Source organism: Cryptomeria japonica, chromosome 4 (assembly GCF_030272615.1).
Source record: "Cryptomeria japonica chromosome 4, Sugi_1.0, whole genome shotgun sequence".
NCBI classification, from domain to species: Eukaryota; Viridiplantae; Streptophyta; class Pinopsida; order Cupressales; family Cupressaceae; genus Cryptomeria; species Cryptomeria japonica.
In genome coordinates, this window is record NC_081408.1 from 31,078,200 (window position 1) to 31,097,794 (window position 19,595).

Below are 19,595 nucleotides of genomic sequence, written 5' to 3' on the forward strand. Positions count from 1 at the left end.
CATTTTTTAATAGGAAGACTATTTAAGAAGAAGAGAATAAAAAATAGAGGAGTTATTATCAATGAGGAAGGAACTAAGCACCTAGAATAAAAAATATTAATAAAAATTATTGTTACCTCAGTGAAATACTGGAGGCAATGGAGAACACTCAACCAAGAGATATTATTGTAGAATAGAGTGATGATGAGGCACACACTACACATAAGGAAAAGATTGATGAGGACCCAATAGAGGTAAGAATCCTAGGAACCATCTTCTAAATTTATGAGTTGAGACATATCCCTTCAGAGATACTAGAAAGATAGACCCATTTTGTTTATTTACTTAATCCCAAATAATTTATCTAGGCCTTGGAAAGTAGGTACTAGTCCAAATAATTCCATAAACTCATAATCTCCATACTAGGTACTGGTCCCTCTATAAAATCTTGGAAGCTTTAACAACACATATAAAATAAAAAAGTTTGTAAAGTGTTGGAAAAAGAACAAACACACAAGTTGTATCCATAAGATCTATATCCATATGTGTATATATCATAGAAATAGTAGGATGCTTGGGTACCTATTAATGTTCAATATTTTCAGATTGTTCATACACTGAAATACTATTAGCAAAAAAGATTTCAATTTCATTTTAGTGGAGGAAACTAATAATTTCCCCAATGATTCATTTAAACAATATGAATTATATTATTATCAATGAGATTTACAATTTTATACTTCAATACCATACAAGTGTATGTATGGTGTAAACTAACTCTATGAAATTTGTAGAGGGATTATTCATTATAACTCTTAAATAATCCTTAGGAGGAATCCAATACATTGATGGAATTAAGGTTGACCAAAAATATAAGGAATGTTTGAAGAACATTATCCAATGGTTTGCTAAGTTTTGGAAATTTCATAGGCCCTTAATATTTGAATGATATAAAATTAAAAGTTGTAGATTTTTTATTCAAACTATATTTATATTATTTCTTGTCATTTCCTTGTTTGAAATATATTATTATGGAAATTTTGAAGGCTTGGAGAAGCTAGGTGAGGCCCTATAATTCCAACCATTAGATTCAAAGAGTTAAAGTTCAATCTTTTTTACATTTACACAAATTCTTCCACATGAACATAGGAAGCTAATTCCATAGTCATTAGCAAAATCATTATGTCTCTAGGAACATTTAGCTATGTTAGTTAGTTGTTTCTACACCCATATTGACACATAAGTGTTGTATGAGAGAGGTGGCTAGCTTGTCAATATAATGATAGAAACATGATCTAAGGATAAGAAGTATTTAAGAGCATAGTCCTTAGAGTTGATGAAAATAATTTAGGTACTACTTTATCTTCATATGTAATATCTAGCATGCATCATTGAAAACATGGGTTAACTTTGTGACCTACTTTTCCATAATATAACCCAAATATAACTACAATAAAGCCAATGGGCAATGGGTATTTAACAACCTTAGATGCAAAATGTGTGCAATCATGGCGCCTAGAACATCTTTTTTTAGGCACCTTCTCTATTCTTACGCTTTTGTGTCTACCAGGTCAGTTGCAGCTACAACGTCTGACAAAATTCCTCCGTTGTTTTTCAACTTCCTTTCATTTATACTGAGCGCTACCAAATATTTGATGTGAACGATTTGACTTGCTGAATCGACGGCTCAACTTATTCAAGAATTCACAGACGATCAAAGCAATTTTTGTGTCTGAACAGTTACAAACAAGTGTCAAGCTGATTTTCAGTACCAATAATGTCAGGAATGTTAAGCAAGACAACTGCTTGAAGGGCCAGGACAACCAAATTGATCCCAGTGCAAGAAATATCACAATCTTCATCTAGCATAGATGTTGGTTTCTTGGCTTTACTTTGTAATGGTAGACATAAATCTTTCTGGTGCAAGAAATCCTGCATTTATATTTTTTATAATGGATAATTCTAACTATTAAAATTTTCAAACCTTCATTAGTCGCCATTGCTCCTACTCAAATTTGAACCTTTCCTATTGAACACAACCAACTCTGATATCAGTTGTTAAATAAATAAGAGCATAAAACAAAACTAAAATAGAAATTAGAGATTCAGAAATTAGACACAAACACGAATTTATAGTGGTTCACCAAAACTGACTACATCCACTCATAAACAATTTCTCAGAGATACATTTCATAGAGTAGCACCAAGCTCTTTATAGACAACATAATCCGAAATATGAACAACCAAAAGTTATATGACTGTTAGGTTTCATATTTAACACTTGTAATCATTTTGACTAAAAAAATTCCAACAACTAACAAAGAAGAAATCCTTGTAGACCATTAAACATTGTGTATAAATTGTGATGGATCCCCAAGAACTAAGGTTTCTTTGCTACTATTATTGTTATTATCAAAACATTTTCCACCATTAGATTTCACCAGTTTTTACTTTGTCGCTCATTGAATTCAAGATTATCAAGATTATCAAAACATTTTCCACCATCGACAACTCACATGATGACAGGGTTTTCTCATTATCATTTCCACATATTGTCTTCTCATTCATGTTGTCTATATATATAATACAACATTCACTCTTCCCATCAGTTTCTCATTCGTTGCACTTATGGATTTCGCCAGTTAGTTTTCTTCGTAATAAAAAAATTTGCATCGCCTTGTGACTTGGCTAAGGTTTTATCACATGTTGCACGTAATTTGCATGCCTAGTAAACCATAGTAATTGTTAAATGATTGTATTCTTTGAGTTGATTATGGTTGTACTTTTCAATATAATTTTTGTTTTAACTGTTTACAATGTTTGAATTAATATTTAATATATAATATATTTTTATTTTATTTTGGTATATAGTAAGATATTGTATTTTAAATGTGGTGGGCATGTTTTTGTCTAATTTATAGATAATTATTTAATTAAAACAATTTTTTAAAGTAATGAAAATTAATTTAACATTTTATACATTTTATAATATTAACTAATAGTAAGATGTTATCTTTAAAATTTTACATGTGTTTTGCCCATCCATCTCTATTTAATGTAATAAAAAAAAAATTAAAGGATTAGGGTTCCTCCCTACATTTTGGTAAGCTATATGCACGAAAAGACATCATCTTTCACAAACTTGAAGTCCAACTATTCCTAGCTAATTCCTTTTCACTATCACACAACAAATATTTAAATCATATGGGTGATTTGATGAGTAGACAATAGGACATAATAAACAAGTGCCACCTACTTGTCATTTAATATTGTAATAGAAGTGATAAATATAGAAAGAGTATGTAAATTATTTTCTACTTTCATTTTTATAGTTGTCAATAAATAACAAAAGATGTTTCTTAAAAATTAAGATTATCCATTTCATCCAATATGTGTTAAGGATTGAAAATACAATAGCTTGTAATTGATAAGGCCATTTTATATTATAGTCAAATTTTATATAATTAAATATTTTATAGTCTTGGATACCACTAACATAATGATGTTATACTAAAGAGTAATATTTTTTGATAGAATATATATGTATTTAGTTTTAGTATAAAATTTTGTTGAATGTTTAGTCTCATTTTTTTTGGATGAATTTCACATAATCTTTTATTTTTTTACAAATGACTTATACCACTAGTACATTTGGAGCATTTTTTTGATGACCGTTAGACAAAATTTAGACAACTAAATGTCGGAATTATGACGTATTTGTTCGTCGCTAATTTTTCGTCAGTGTTTTCGATGATTGGTTTCACATCAAAAATCAAACGACACCACGTCGGAAATTTCTATGCACTCGCAGTATGTTTTTTTGACAAGGAGACGTCGAACTTCCAACCTCATTGCATCCTTTATCGTCGTAACCTTTGCCGATGCTTTTTTACTTTGGCAGTGTCCATAGGGATAAGTCTTACCGATAGCATCATCGGCTATCGACAAGACAAGATTTCTCCATTGCCGCTAGGCGGTATGCTTGTTTGACAAGGACATGTTGACATTCCGACCTCATTGCATCCTTTATCACTGTAACCTTTGTTGATGACCGTCTAACGTCATAACCTTTGTCGATGCATTTTACTTTTGGCAGTTTCCATTGGGATGAATCTTACCGATAGCCTCATCGGCTATCAGCAAGACATGATTTCTCCATTGCCGCTAGTGTGTGTTCTGTCGATGGACAATCTTCAAGGATATGTCAAAATTTCAATGACTAAGAGGATGAACGAGACTACATCCTGCGACGTTTTTGTCATCATAGGTATGGCAACATCATCTGTTGTCTTGTGGTATTCGTCAGAATTCCGACCTTCCCCCAAGATTTTATTTTTTTAAAATCCCGACTTCTTTTTTCTACACCGATGACCCTTTATTGCCATAACCTTTGCTGATGCATTTTAGTTTTTGCTAGTGTCCATCGGGATAAGTCATATCGATAGCCTCATTAGCTATCGGCAAGACAAGATTTCTCCATTACCGCTAGTGTGTGTTCTGTCGATAGACTTAAATGGTGTATGCTATTGCGATCACATGCTTCTACTTGTCAGTGTTATAATTGGGTTGACTTTTGTTGTACAAAGGATTAATATCAACAACATTAATATCAATGAGCTTACAAAGGATTAAGCGCAGTAGGTACTTCATTATCAGGAAAATAAATATGAAATAGCTACAAGAATGCATGCAAGAAAACTTATCATAAGGAATCATAATAGTAAATGCCAAAAATTTGCAGCCAATGCATAAAGCATTCATAAATAGTCATACAGATAATTATATTGTTGTTTAAAAATACTATCAAAGGAGGATATTATAAAGATAGAGACCTAGAACTCAGTATGCAATCATGGATAACATTGTAGGGTTAGGTATAGTCCTAGACCTTGTTTAAAGGGAAACATGTGATAGTGCACGTGCCTAAGGAAAACTCTACAAAATAGTGAGCAGGAAGACTATCAAGAACAATATTTGAGTCTAAGGCATACACATCTCAAGGAGATAATGATTAACAAAGAAAGCACTTACAAAGATATATCCAGTCATAAAAGATAATCATCTAAGTTAGAGACATGAGAATATTGTAGAACACAAAGTAGACAGTGCCATCATAAGGCGTACACTCCATTTCAGAGCCCCAAACTTAAGGGTAATACAAGGAGATTCCATCAATGCCAATTATAGTCCATAAAATCCTCATCGCAAAGCAAATCATAGACAAAGTATAGTCATAGAGAGATAAGAAGATCAAGTCTATCAAAGAAAAAAAACAACTCAAAGGCATTCAAAGATGAAATAGTCATAAGGCATGCACAGAGGCTTAGTACAATGGTGAGACAATATTGCAGACTAGTAATGAGGACTGGAGAATAAGGATTGTGATAGAAATCAGGTTCTAAATACAAAGGCACATGACAATAATTTTGAGATTAGACAATGCAACATGGAGATATGATCACCTTCTATGAGAAATGAAAGTGCAGTAATCATAATATTTTTTAGTAGATTGGACTACCATAAATATGCACATGAAAATGACTAAAGGGTTGGAGTTTCAGTTAAGTCAACTTCAAATTACAATGAATGTGCTTAGTATCATTCACCAGTTCATGCATTAGTTTTTAGAGAAAATGTGGATTTCTAAGTTCATCATCAATTTGAGGCTTGAAAAGGTAGAGTTTTGAGGATAATTTCATCAGTTAGAAGCTTCTCGTAGGTCATACATGATACAAGAAGGTTTTTATATTATTTAATAGCTAATTTACAAATTTAGGTACGCATACAGATAGGGAATCGGGTACAGATTCATAGAATCAGCCAAAAAAAATCCTTGGGTATGGGTATGGGTATGTTCGTACACGCACACACGCACACACATATGACATAAAATATACTCAAATGATATAAAAGGAGCTAGAGCAAATGTAATCTTGAATTTATTTAGTTTATGACAGACTGAAATGAAATGAAAGTAAACACTCATAAAGTGAATTTCATAGATGCATAAACTTTGCAGCTAGCACTACTTTATTAATCTGCCCCAAAATTAGGCATAGTAGATGATGAATAATCACTGAGGACCCAAACACCTAAGAAGGACCTTGGATGAATCCAAGGGGAATCAGGCTCGGATCAAGACCTAGGAAGAATCAAAATCAGGATCCAGGTGTTTTAGTGAAGAATTAGTAACGTAGTTTAATAGTTAGTTTCTAGCAGTTCCACCTCCTTTTATGCATGCTCTTTCTTCAAATTAGACCCAAGATAAACTCAAAATGAATAATGAATGAACAAAATGAAGCAGTGTGTCTATTCTAAAACAAAATAAACAAATGTTAAGGAATGAACAAAGAAAGTATGTCTATTCTAGAACAAAATAAACTCATAAAACCAATGAGGCATACATTCACTTGTAATGGGAAACTGTGTCATAGAATCATGTTCACAACCTGCAACATTAAATATGTAACCTGTAAACAAGATGCTTAGCATCAATAAGATTAAAAGTGGAGCATGATAAAATATTGAAAAGTGTTTTACTTTATTGATCTTCTCTTTGTTTCAAGAATAGTTTAATATTCTCTACTTAACAGGGCCAGCCATGCGAAGGTGGAAGCTCATTTGACCCCTCCCCCCTTAATATCACTCTAAATTCCCCATTAACATCTAACATTCTTTCATCCATTAATGAAACATAATATTCATTAATTATCATGTAACATTAACATTCATTAACAAGTAACATTCATCAACATTCATTAACAGATATCATTCATTAACATTCATTAACACATAAAATCCAGTTGTTAACATATAATAAGATTACAATGATTTTTTTTTTCTTTCTTTCTAAAGCTTAGAGATAAAGACTAATTGGACCATATTTGTCCCCTCTTCAGTTCTTTTGCCTTGTGCTCGTGATCTAGTTAATGTATTCCTAGTCTTGTACTCATGATGAGAACACGTATGCAAAGGGGGGTCCACTGCAATAGCAAAGAAATGGGTTAAATTCATGAGTTTTATTATTATTGTTACAAGTATACCATTAATTAAAATAAAATTATAGGCGTGCTCTTTACCTGATGGGGCCACATCATCTTCCTCATCATTTTGTCTAGCCTCATCCTCAAGATCCTGAACACCCTCTAAATCCTCTGGATTTGAAACACGAAAGGTTACATTAATCAATACACCAATTGTAATTAAATTAATTTAAAGGAATAACAATGGTCAAGAACATGACTATCCAGTTGAATATAGCTGAGATTTCTTAATTGGATGAGGATTTCGATGACTCTAATGAGGAAGAAGGAAAAGGCTATGATATGAAAGAAGAGACAGAGGACGACCCCAAAATTGTTGGGTAAAGAAAAAGAAACATAAAAATAGAGCAGGGGAAACAAAACAAAGGGTTTGCCAAAAAGAAGCAGAGAGGGGAGGACAATAGCTAGAATGAGGAGGAGTATGGTACTGACAATGATATGGACACCGGAATTGAGGAGGTCCAAACCCTTGTGAGCTCGAAGTAGAAAAAGAAGACTTATAAAAGTAAGGAGGTGGGCACCAAGGACCGATCACCTCTCAGAATTGATTAAAGGTTGGCCTAGAGGATATGAAAATGAAAGAAGCTCAGAGCTCTGAGGATATAGAGGTTGGCCTAGAGGTTAATCTTAATACTATGGGTGATAAGAACCAAGAAGAGCATCACTTGGATATTGATCTCCTCATCAATAATGGTATGGAAAACTTCAAACAGGTGTTCAGCTGGATGCATAAGGAAATTGAAGGCATTAAAACCAAGAAAGCCGAGGAAGAAGGGAAAATTGAGACATTACAAGCCTTAGGTTTGGGAAAGTTCAATTCCCTCCCTAACTGTCTCAGTGAGCTCACCAAAGCAATTGGTAATGCTGAGGAGATTATCAATGCTAACCACAATAGCTTTATTAGCTTGGAAAACAGAGTAGATGCCATTGAAAAGAGACTGGATGTAGTTGAGAAAACGCTCAAAAAATAAAGGGAGCAAAGACACAAGATTCTGAAGGCTGCCTCAGCCAGCATGAAAGCCCTTATCCGAAAGCTGGAGAAATACTAAGGGGAAAAGGTCATGGAGGGCACTATTGATGTCAAGGATGACACCCCAAAGGATAAGGTCATGGGGCTTGGGAAAAGAACACGAGCAAGCACTAAAAGGATACAAAGCCACAACAAGGAAATCGAGGATATTAAGCGACTAGCAGACAATATGGAACAGATGGAGCTGGAAGCGGCAAAAATACTTCGGAAATTAACCTAAGCCTGGGTTTCTATAGGTGATTTTTGGTCTATAGTCTACATTCTCTTGTTTGCTGGTGTTTTGTTCACCAGTTGTCTTTCCTTTATTTGGTGTCTTTTTGTTTAGCTACATTGTAATGTTTATCTTTTGATCTTTTGCCTGTATTGGGTTTCAGGGCCCCATCAAAACCTGTTTTCCCATAATAAAAAATAATGATCATCTTTACCTGGTGGGGCCCCATCATGTTCCTGATGTTGTCTACCTGGATCATTCTCAACTTTCTCACCATGCTCTACATGCTCTAAAACAAAATGAGGGCTAGCCGACACTCTATCTGTCTCCATCTCCTATGGGTGGCATGGTTCTTCTATTAGGACATCATGAATAAATTATTTAATGACATTAGAATTTAAAACACAATGAATCAATTATGTGACCATTTATATAAGTGAAATAAATTTCTATAGACATCTAAAAGTTGCACAATGAATTAAGTGAATTTTATTCATTTAATTATTCTTAATTCTTCCAATTAATTAAATTAAGATTTAATTAATATACCCTTCTTCTATCTAAGCCATTTTAATTAAATTCACATTTCATTAAAAATGTCAATTTATCCCCTTTCCCATTTTAATTAAATCTAAATTTAATTAAAATCTCATTTGCATTTAAATAAATCTAATTTTATTTAAAAATCCCCCCACTTGCAAAATCCTACAAATCCAAGTTGCAACCACAATTGAAACAAATTAATTTTATTTTAATTAAATTCCCCTCCACCCACTTGCAAAATCCTACATCTCCCACTTGCCTCTCTAAACCCCCTTCTAGATTCTTCTAATCACTTCTAATTTAGCCTAACCCATCTCCTAAATATTGTCACATCCCTAAGCAAAGGGAAGTCACTTCTCAAACCCTCAAAGTCTTTGAAAACCATTAAAGGCTTTATGTCTTCAACAAGTTAACCTTGAAAGTTTTCCAAACCATTAATGGTTAACTCAACCTTCTTAGATGGTTAGAAACTTTTTTCCTAACTCAACCTACATCTAACCCAAGGGTCTCATCAAGCATTCATTGCTTTGACCATGGTTATTCCTTTAACCCTTGCACAAGAGTTTATCCTTTGGGTAAAATCTTTATCCAATGGATAACCCTAACCTAACCTTAACCCTTACCCCCTAGGGTAACCATGAGGTCTTCTCAAGCATTTAATGCTTCTTACATCTCCTCTCAAGGAGTCTCTTGTTGACAATTGTCACCATTTCATTGGTGAGAATTGTGATAATGGGTTGATTAACTTTCAATCCTGGCCCTTGATAAGATTATCCAATCTTGGCCATCCATTGCCCTATTTTCCCTATAAATAGAGCCCATTCCTTCTTCAAAAAATCAAGTCTTTGTGCATCAAACTTATAGTCTCATAAAATTAAGCATATTATCTCTCTTTGATAGAATAGCATGTTAGATCAGTTTGATAGCATTATAATCTTAGATATACCATCTTAGCTTCATCTTAGTATCATTTTCATACTAGTTTAAGCTTCATATCAATATCTTGCATCCTATCATCATCTAGTTTCATATCTAAATCATCACTAGGATCTTGGTTGCATTCCATTTAGATATTAGAATCATTTAAATCTCGTTCTTTAGGTTGTCATCTTGAAGAATCAAGTGCTCTTGCAAGCTGAGAGCCACCTTGAATCTTGAAGATCCTTGGAGATAGAGGAACATGGAACGATTTTAAAGAGTTTGGATTCATTTAACTTGTTTTAATTGATTTCTAACCTCTAATGAAATGTTTCATGTGTGTGTTTTAATTGTTTTCTCCTCCTACAGGTTGACACCACATTTTCGGCATACATTTCTGGCACCCACCGTGGAGCTCGTCCCCAAAAATAACATTGTTTTTCATGCAGGTAGAAGACAACAATCATGCCAAAATACCATAATAGTGCATCCCAAACTTTTTGTAATGCATTTGTGCTAAACTTTAGCACATCCATGGCACATATTAGCACATAGAAACCATCTTTCAGCGCATCTGATCTTCGTTTTGGCACATCTCATTTTCTACTTGTCAAACACATAGAAACACTGTTTTAGCGCATTCGGGCCACATAACAACGCATAGGTTCTTTTTCTTAATGCTTTTGAACCATTCTTCAGCACATTTGTGCTATACTTTAGCGCATAGAGTTGCCAAAGGCAAAAACTTGTAACAGAGTAAAAAATTAGGCTTGTCGGAGGCAGAATATATATGGAATTTCCTCTTCTCTTTTCTCTTTCTTATAAGTATAAGTGACATTTCCTCTTCTCTTTTCTCTTTCTTATACTTTAAGTTATATTCCATATATATTGTCAAGATGTTTGAGAGGGGTTTCGAACCTCTAGGAGTTATAATGCAAAATCTAGTTTTTGGAAGATCCTCCAAATTTCAGACTTAGTCAAATTTCAGGGCATTTCAGGATCAAGATTGTAAAATTTGTAACCAAGATCAGAATTTTGGCTTGTATAAGCCCACACTAACATTTGATCGCTGACTATGTGCAAGTTCTAATATTTTTTTTTGTGCAGGGGAAGGAGTTAGTTTAGAGGCTTTAAGTTTCTTTTTTTACTTTCTTTCAACAAAAGTTGGTTAAAAAGAATCCACTCTCCCTTCTTGTACAAGTTAAAATAAACCTCACATTTTATTTTGGAGTACATAAAATGAACCTCAAACTTCTTTATGGTGCTTAAAAGAAAATTCATCTCTTTATTGCAAGGTAAAAAGAACAACAACTTCATATTTGCTTTCTTGCAAGATTAGAGGAAAAACAGTTCATTTTGGAAGCTCTAAAAAGAACAAACAAATTTACTTTCAGCAAGGTTAAAACGAACTTCACCTTCCTTTGGTGCCTAAAAGGATCAATTTCAATTCATTGCAAAGGAAAAAGAACCTCATCTTCATTTTATGCAAAGCAAAGAGGGAAAACTTTCCCCTATCGACTTTAATTTTGTTAACCAAAATCACGATTTACTTTGTTGACCAGGCTTATTTTTCAAAGGTTTTCGGAAGTACACACTTTTCTATGAAGGGTTAAAATGAACACCATTCTTGTTGGAGCAACATCTCCAAGTAGAAGTTAACAAATCATTGTCTTGAAGTCTAAAAAGAACCTTGTTTGCCTTGTCTCGAAAGTGGAAGGTATATGCTCTCCCCTTAACTGGGTGATCAAAAAGCCATACCACACTTACACTTTCAGTGTTTATTGCATTAAATCCTTTAGCAGGCCTACCTTCCCAAGGGGTTGAAAAACTCTTAAAGCCATTCTTTAGTCGGTGTGAAGGGAACAACCTAAGTGGGAAATGACTTTGTTTTTCAAGAGTTCCAACCCACTATAATCAAAAGTGGAGGTTGATGAAAGTCCCTTCAATGGTTTTGCTCAGCGATTAGCCTTCCCCCAGTATCCTTGATATACATAAAGCCTTTTTCTAAAGGTTGGGAAGCCTCCCAAGGGAGTTTATCACTAAAGACTGAACGAGAAGCTTGATTATGAACCTTAGCATAGAAACTTTGAGCCGAGTCAGTAACCAGACATTTGCAATATCATAGTGCAAGGGTGGGGAAGAATCCACCCCCAAGATTACTCACCATATATCTCCCAAGATAACTACTGAAATGTGAAGCAATTCACTTTGAGTTAATTTCTGGCAAAAGGAAAAAAATGGGCACCCCCTAGGGGGTGACAAGGCTGTTTGAGCTGACAGAGTATCGAGACTAGTGGGCTATGATATTGTCAATGACCTTTGAATAAAGAGTCTATTTGATGTGTCTTTTGTTGTAAATCAAACCAGTGATAACATCGGGGATTTGAACACATCCTGAAAAGAACATACACTCAATGTTTAGCATTAGGATGACCATTGTCTTCATGTGTGCTATGTATTCTTGTCATAAATGTTAAAATATCTTGCAAAGTATCCAATAATCAAACTCAAAAGTTAGTTCAAACAAGGAAAAATGATAAAGTGGAGAAGATTTTGAAATCCAACAAAGCATCTTTTGAGGTGGTTATTAACATTTCAACTATCTTTAGGAAAGACTTTCATCCAACAAGATTAGGGGAATATCAAACCAAGTGATCAAGAGTTTATCTATTAGACTTAGTAAGCTTGAGTATCCAAAATAAAATCATCCATAAAATCACAAGTGTTAAAATTCAAAAACAGGCAAAAACAGAGCAATCATGGCAGTTTAGCGTGTAGGCGCAACTTCCTAGCGCCTCTGGAATATTCTCTAGCGCATACGAGCCAAATCTTAGCGCTTTCATCATTCAAATAGCGCATAACCAATATCATACTATTGAAATTTCAGGTAGTGCTTGTCAGAATTAGTCTAGTGCATTTAGATATCCGTATAGCGCATTCGAGACGTATCATAGCACTTTCAGTCCAAACAATAGCACATAATTAGAAGATATTAGCACATAATCCATCCAGACTAGTCAAAATCAAATAGTCCAAGTTGGCGTATAGAAAAGGTAGCTTAACGCATTGGGTTCTTTCTATAGCACATTTGGATCATTCATTAGTACATCTAGTCTCTAGCTTAGCGCATGGTCAAAACTCAGAATACGAGAGAAAAAAACAAGCCTTTCTGGAAATTTTTATCAAACTTCTTGAGTATCCTTTCAGGTCCAATATCGAACATGGTCATAAGAAATCAAATCAGAAACACCAGAGAAATCATTTCCAAATCAAACAAGTTAGTCTTAGAACAAAAGTTGTCGAATCCAAAACTATCTAGGGATAAGACTTTATCCTATCAAAATCAAGTATTATCATCACCTTGATCAAAAGGTCCATCATCTAACGGATTCTATCAAACAATCATACCTAGTTTAGACTTAAGTTGTCAAATCAAGTTTCCATATCGGGAGACTTTATCCATATCATTTGACACACTTTGTCGTGGGGGAAAATCTAAACCTCTGCTTGATAAAGTAAGCTTGAGTTTTTCAAACGAAGTATCTCAATCCAAACATCAAAGGAAACCATTGATCATTCGTGTATGACCACTCCTCATAGTTTGAGAAGAAGAAGTCTTCATCAAAAGACTAAGTTAAAGAAGAGACAACCTAGTCCTAGGGCCCTTATCAAGAGGAGTAAATTTCTCTACATCAACCTATCAAAAACATCAACTTTGATCATTTGTATGAACATTAATCATCAAACCAAGAAAAAGGAAACTCAGTCAAAGGAAATGAGTCCTAACATAAATCAAGATCACAATATCATGACTTCCCAATCTAATCCCATCTTTGATCAAGATCCCACCTATCAAGAATCTTATGAGGATCCCCTAATCTTTTGGTATTCCATCCATGATGATCCCCTTTCATCTCAAGAGAAGATTCCCATTCAACATCCATCTTCTAAGAAAAAGCATGATATCCCTTCTATCTCCTTCATTGATCTAATTAAAAATCAAGAAAAAAGCACAAATTATCCTACTCCAAGTCAAGATCAAGATCAAGGAATCCTTTCATCCTCCAAATCTATCTTAGGTCCTTTCATTCCAAAGTCAATATCTTCATCTTCCAAATCTACCTTAGGTCCTTTCATTCCAAAGTCAAACTTTTCATCCTCCAAATCTATCTTAGGTCCTTTCATTCCACAATCAAACTCTCCATTCCTTCCATCCATCTTGGGTCCTTACCTCCCTCCATCACTAATCCATCTCCTCAAATGATCCATAAGCAAGATCAAAAAATGAACACATCTTTGAACTTCCTTCAACCTTCTATCTAAATATCTTCCCAAATCTATTCTTCCATCATTTCCTCTATCTATTTTGGGTCCTTATGTCCCAAAATTTAATTTTCCTCCATCTCTTCATCACTTCTCAAGTTGTGTACCAACACTCATCCTGAATACATTTCCATCTATCCTCACACAAATCTTCAAACATTCTATCTATTATCCAACACCTCTTTTCTATCCTTCAATCCCTATCATTCAATCCTTTGCATAAATCTTTCATCTGTGAAATATGCATTGATGTCATTTTGTCACATACTTGCCCATGCTCGAATCTCATGTTTAGTCCTTTTCCTAGATAGCTATTCATGAAATGCTTCAGAATCCGAGGTTATTCCTCTATAATATTTTTTTTTGGTTGGGATAAACACTCAATCTAGAAAAGAACCACTTATCATATCTTGGTACTGACATCTTTTGATTACTATATCTCATACACTTAATCGATTTCTCTAAACCATTGTGATCTCTTAAATTGAAGACATGGCTAGTAAAAAATCTAAAATCTTGGTTCAACACTACTATAATTATCAGACCCATATAAGTTTCATCACTTACAAGCCAATGCAAGAAAAAAAAAGAAATATCAAAAGATCAAAAGCATGAGCAAGAAAAGAAATATCAAGAAAATACAATGAAATGCAATATCAAAATGCTTGGCTATGGGAACATGCAAATAACTCCATTGGGGCTATGGATGACTAGCTGGCAATGGAGCAATATTTGTGAGATTACAGCGATAACCTCGTCAGGGCTATGGATGCTTGTTGGCAGAAAGGCTCTATCCAGGATGCTTTTGAAGTCAAGGTAACTCATGTAGCTAGCCATGCTAGATTCTAAAGATTACAATGATCATATGAGCCAGAATGAACCCACTTGCACACACATGGGTAATCAAAGACTAAGTACCTTGATCCAGTTTGGGATTCTTCTTCCCTTTTGAGTCTACTTCCTAATTGCTAGAAATGTTCACTTGAATTTTTGGAGGTTCTAAGTGTGGGTTGGGTCTCTATCTTTGAAAAATTTAGGAACACTTATTCAGATGGTGCTAAATGTTGTGACAATATTACATATCACCTCTTTGCAAATGGAAACCTCTATGCCTAGGGCAAATTTCATCCACTCTATTCTTCCTACCATATCTCCCATTATCCTTCCTCCAAACTTCATCATTATCTACGATCTTGCTTCACCTCATCCATATCCTCTAATCCATATCCCTTATTCTATCTATTCATTGCTTCTATCATCCAGTGCTATCTATGATCTTGCTTCACCTCATCCATATCCTCTAATCCATATCCCTTATCCTATATATTCATTTCTTCCATCATCCAGTGCTATCCATAACCCCTTTTCCATCCTTGATCTTGATCAAAACTATGGACAAAAAATCCATTTCCACCTCAATGGTTCAGTCATCCATTCATAATGTTCCTTGTCTTGCTATACATTGGGGGAGCAAATACATCTTTATTCTAATCCAAAAATAAAAAAATAAAAAAATATCAAAATATCCAAAAACTAAAAATCAACAAAATCGACAAAATCAAATAAAAATTAAAAATTAAAAACATGAACGCATGGACCATCCATCAAATAAAATCAACAATAGGAAAACTCTCAAAATTCTACAATCAAATTGATCACATGTCTTGTTAGTCAATTCATTACTCGAAATCAACATCAACATCAACATGTCTTATACAAGGATAGGTACACTCGAAACCAGAGAGATTGGTCTTATACGGTGTACTCACTCTTTGAAACCAGACATTCCTATCAATCATTGAGTCTTGATAATCAATCCATCTATCAACATCAACATCAACATGTCTTATACAGGGATAGGTACACTTGAAACTAGACAGATCGGTCTTATATGGGGTACTCACTATTTGAAACCAGACACTCTTATCAATCATCGAACAAATCAAAACAATGACATAGATTAGTATGACTACTAGATTTTGTTCTAGTTAGCCTTATCTTTATCAATTGATGACAATACATGTTTCACAAATCATATTTTACATATCATATCCACCCATCTGAGACATCACCAAAAATTCACAAATGCTTATAATCCTGGACATACTTAGCGTAGTCACTATCCTTGTTTTATCTAAATTAGTTATCCAAATCATATCCCACCTAGCTTGGGGATCAGTGTACATATCCGTATCGAAGTAGTATCAACAACAAGGGGAAAAATCTTGACCTCATTGGGGGCATTTCGCCTTCAAGATTTTCAACATCAGATCAAAAACATAGCAAGACAACAAGGATCAAAACAACCAGTAAATGACAAATGACAATGCGAGAAGGCTAGACATCACAGACTTAAACTGATTTCAATTAAACAAAGATCTATTTGCAAGATGTTTTATTTGACAAGAATACACTCCAAATAGCATACATGCTTACTTATGGTTGTTATTTTTTGTTTATCATATCTCCTGAGCACCTCAAGGATGTCTCCACGACTAGAGAAGCAAGGAAGGAATGTGATGTTTTATTTGTCTGCTATCAGTGAGTGAATTCTTTTACCATGCAAATTTGTCCTACGAAGCAATCAGGTGGCATATCACTGAGGACATTTCGGATTTGTATGGGACAAAGGTTAACTCTTGTCTGTTTATGTAAGCAACACTCAGGTCATCTTGGTTCAATTATACCTCGATGCTTGTTTCGTCTTGCAATATCAAAATCCTTGTAAGTTATACTCACATCATTATGGTTCAATTATACCATGATGCTTGTATCAACTTTCAACAAATCAAAACTTAATGATGAAAAAAAAGGAAGCACTGGCACTTTGATCACAATAGATGGCAACATTGAGAATGAGAATGCATATTAAGATTTGCATTAGCTGCACATCATTATCATCTTAATCTTGCATTAGGTTGCACATCATTTTTAATCTTGCATTTAGTTGCACATCATTATCATTATCATACACCTCATTTTCAAGATACATCTCACATCTCATAAATTAATGCAATACATCATCATATTTTCGTTCATCAAAATCATGAATCATACATTTGCGTCATAATCAAGATCAAGAGCATTTATATAAGCATTGCATCATCCTCATAGAATCTCATATCGAAACATAATGCATATCATTCATCATTGCATCCCTCACATGCATATCTATTGCATCATCATGGAATCTTTCTTCACTTTCATATCTTCATCATTCTTCCAAACTATCTTCATCATTCTTCCAAACTATTTTCTATCATTCTTCCAAACTATCTTCTATCATCTCTTATACAGGATGTATCTTTCCTGAAACCAGATTTTTTGATTAGTTCTTATACAAGATATATAGTTCCTGAAACCAGATGTTTTAATCAGCTCTTATATAGGATATATCATTCCTAAAACCAGACATTTTGATCAACTCTTGTATAGGATATATCATTCCTGAAACCAGACGCTCAATCATCCATGTCTTATACAGGCGGTCATCATTCCTAAAACCAGACACTCGATCATCCATGTCTTATACAAGCGGTATCATTCCTGAAACCAAACGCTTGATCATCCATGTCTTATACAGGAGGTGTCATACCTAAAACCAGACTTGATCTCAATCCAATCAATCTAATCAATCTTATCAAACCCATGCATGTCATCACTATCCACTCTTCTATCTTTCAAATAGCATTCTTCTTCTTTCGAGAGATCATTCACTCCTTTTGTGCATGAACGATCTCCTGAGGGATCATTATCATATCAAATCTTGACATTAGTTTCATATCAAATCAATTCTTCATATCTGGGGCATCATCAATATCATTCATCAAAATCTGGGGCATCATATCAACTTTTCATATCAAATCAATTTTTCATATCCACAACATCATATCGATCAAATTTTGACATCATATCCGACAAATTTTCGTTGAATCCACATGTGCACACACGTCACTTCAAAGAGGGGCAAAATGTAGACATCTAAAAGTTGCACAATGAATTAAGTGAATTTAATTCATTTAATTATTCTTAATTCTTCCAATTAATTAAATTAAGATTTAATTAATATACCCTTCTTCTATCTAAGCCATTTTAATTAAATTCACATTTAATTAAAAATATCAATTTATCCCCTTTCCCATTTTAATTAAATCTACATTTAATTAAAATCTCATTTGCATTTAAATAAATCTAATTTTATTTAAAAATCCCCCCACTTGCCAAATCCTACAAATGCAAGTTGCTACCACAATTGAAATAAATTAATTTTATTTTAATTAAATTCCCCTCCACCCACTTGCAAAATCCTACATCTCCCACTTGCCTCTCTAAACCCCCTTCTAGATTCTTCTAATCACTTCTAAATTTAGCCTAACCCATCTCCTAAATATTGTCACATCCCTAAGCAAACGGAAGTCACTTCTCAAACCCTCAAAGTCTTTGAAAACCATTAAAGGCTTTATGTCTTCAACAAGTTAACCTTGAAAGTCTTCCACACCATTAATGGTTAACTCAACCTTCTTACATGGTTAGAGACTTTTTTCCTAACTCAACCTACATCTAACCCAAGGGTCTCATCAAGCATTCATTGCTTTGACCATGGTTATTCCTTTAACCCTTGACAAGAGTTTATCCTTTGGGTAAAATCTTTATCCAATGGATAACCCTAACCTAACCTTAACCCCTACCCCCTAGGGTAACCATGAGGTCTTCTCAAGCATTTAATGCTTCTTACATCTCCTCTCAAGGAGTCTCTTGTTGACAATTGTCACCATTTCATTGGTGAGAATTGTGAACATGGATTGATTAACTTTCAGTCCTGGCCCTTGATAAGATTATCCAATCTTGGCCATCCATTGCCCTATTTTCCCTATAAATAGAGCCCATTCCTTCTTCAAAACAATCAAGTCTTTGTGCATCAAATTTATAGTCTCATAAAATTAAGCATATTATCTCTCCTTGATAGAATAGCATGTTAGATTATTTTGATAGCATTATAATCTTAGATATATCATGTTAGCTTCATCTTAGTATCATTTTCATACAAGTTTAAGCTTCATATCAATATCTTGCATCCTATCATCATCTAGTATCATATCTAAATCATCACTAGGATCTTGGTTGCATTCCATTTAGATCTTAGAATCATTTAAATCTCATTCTTTAGGTTTTCATCTTGAAGAATCAAGTGCTCTTCCAAGCTGAGAGCCACCTTGGATCTTGAAGATCCTTGGAGATAGAGGAACATGGAATGATTTTAAAGAGTTTGGATTCATTTCTAATCTCTAATGCAATGTTTCGTGTGTGTGTTTGAATTGTTTTCTCCTGCTATAGGTTGACACCACATTTCCGGCATACAATTTCTATCAAGAAATCAATATCAAATAGATAATATTCTAGTCACATACCAATACATTTAATTCATGTCATTGATCTTCTTCTTCATCCAAGTCATCATCATGAGCATCATCATAATCATCATCATCATTTCCATCATGATCATGATCATGATCATCATTATCATTATCATCATCATCATCATCATCGT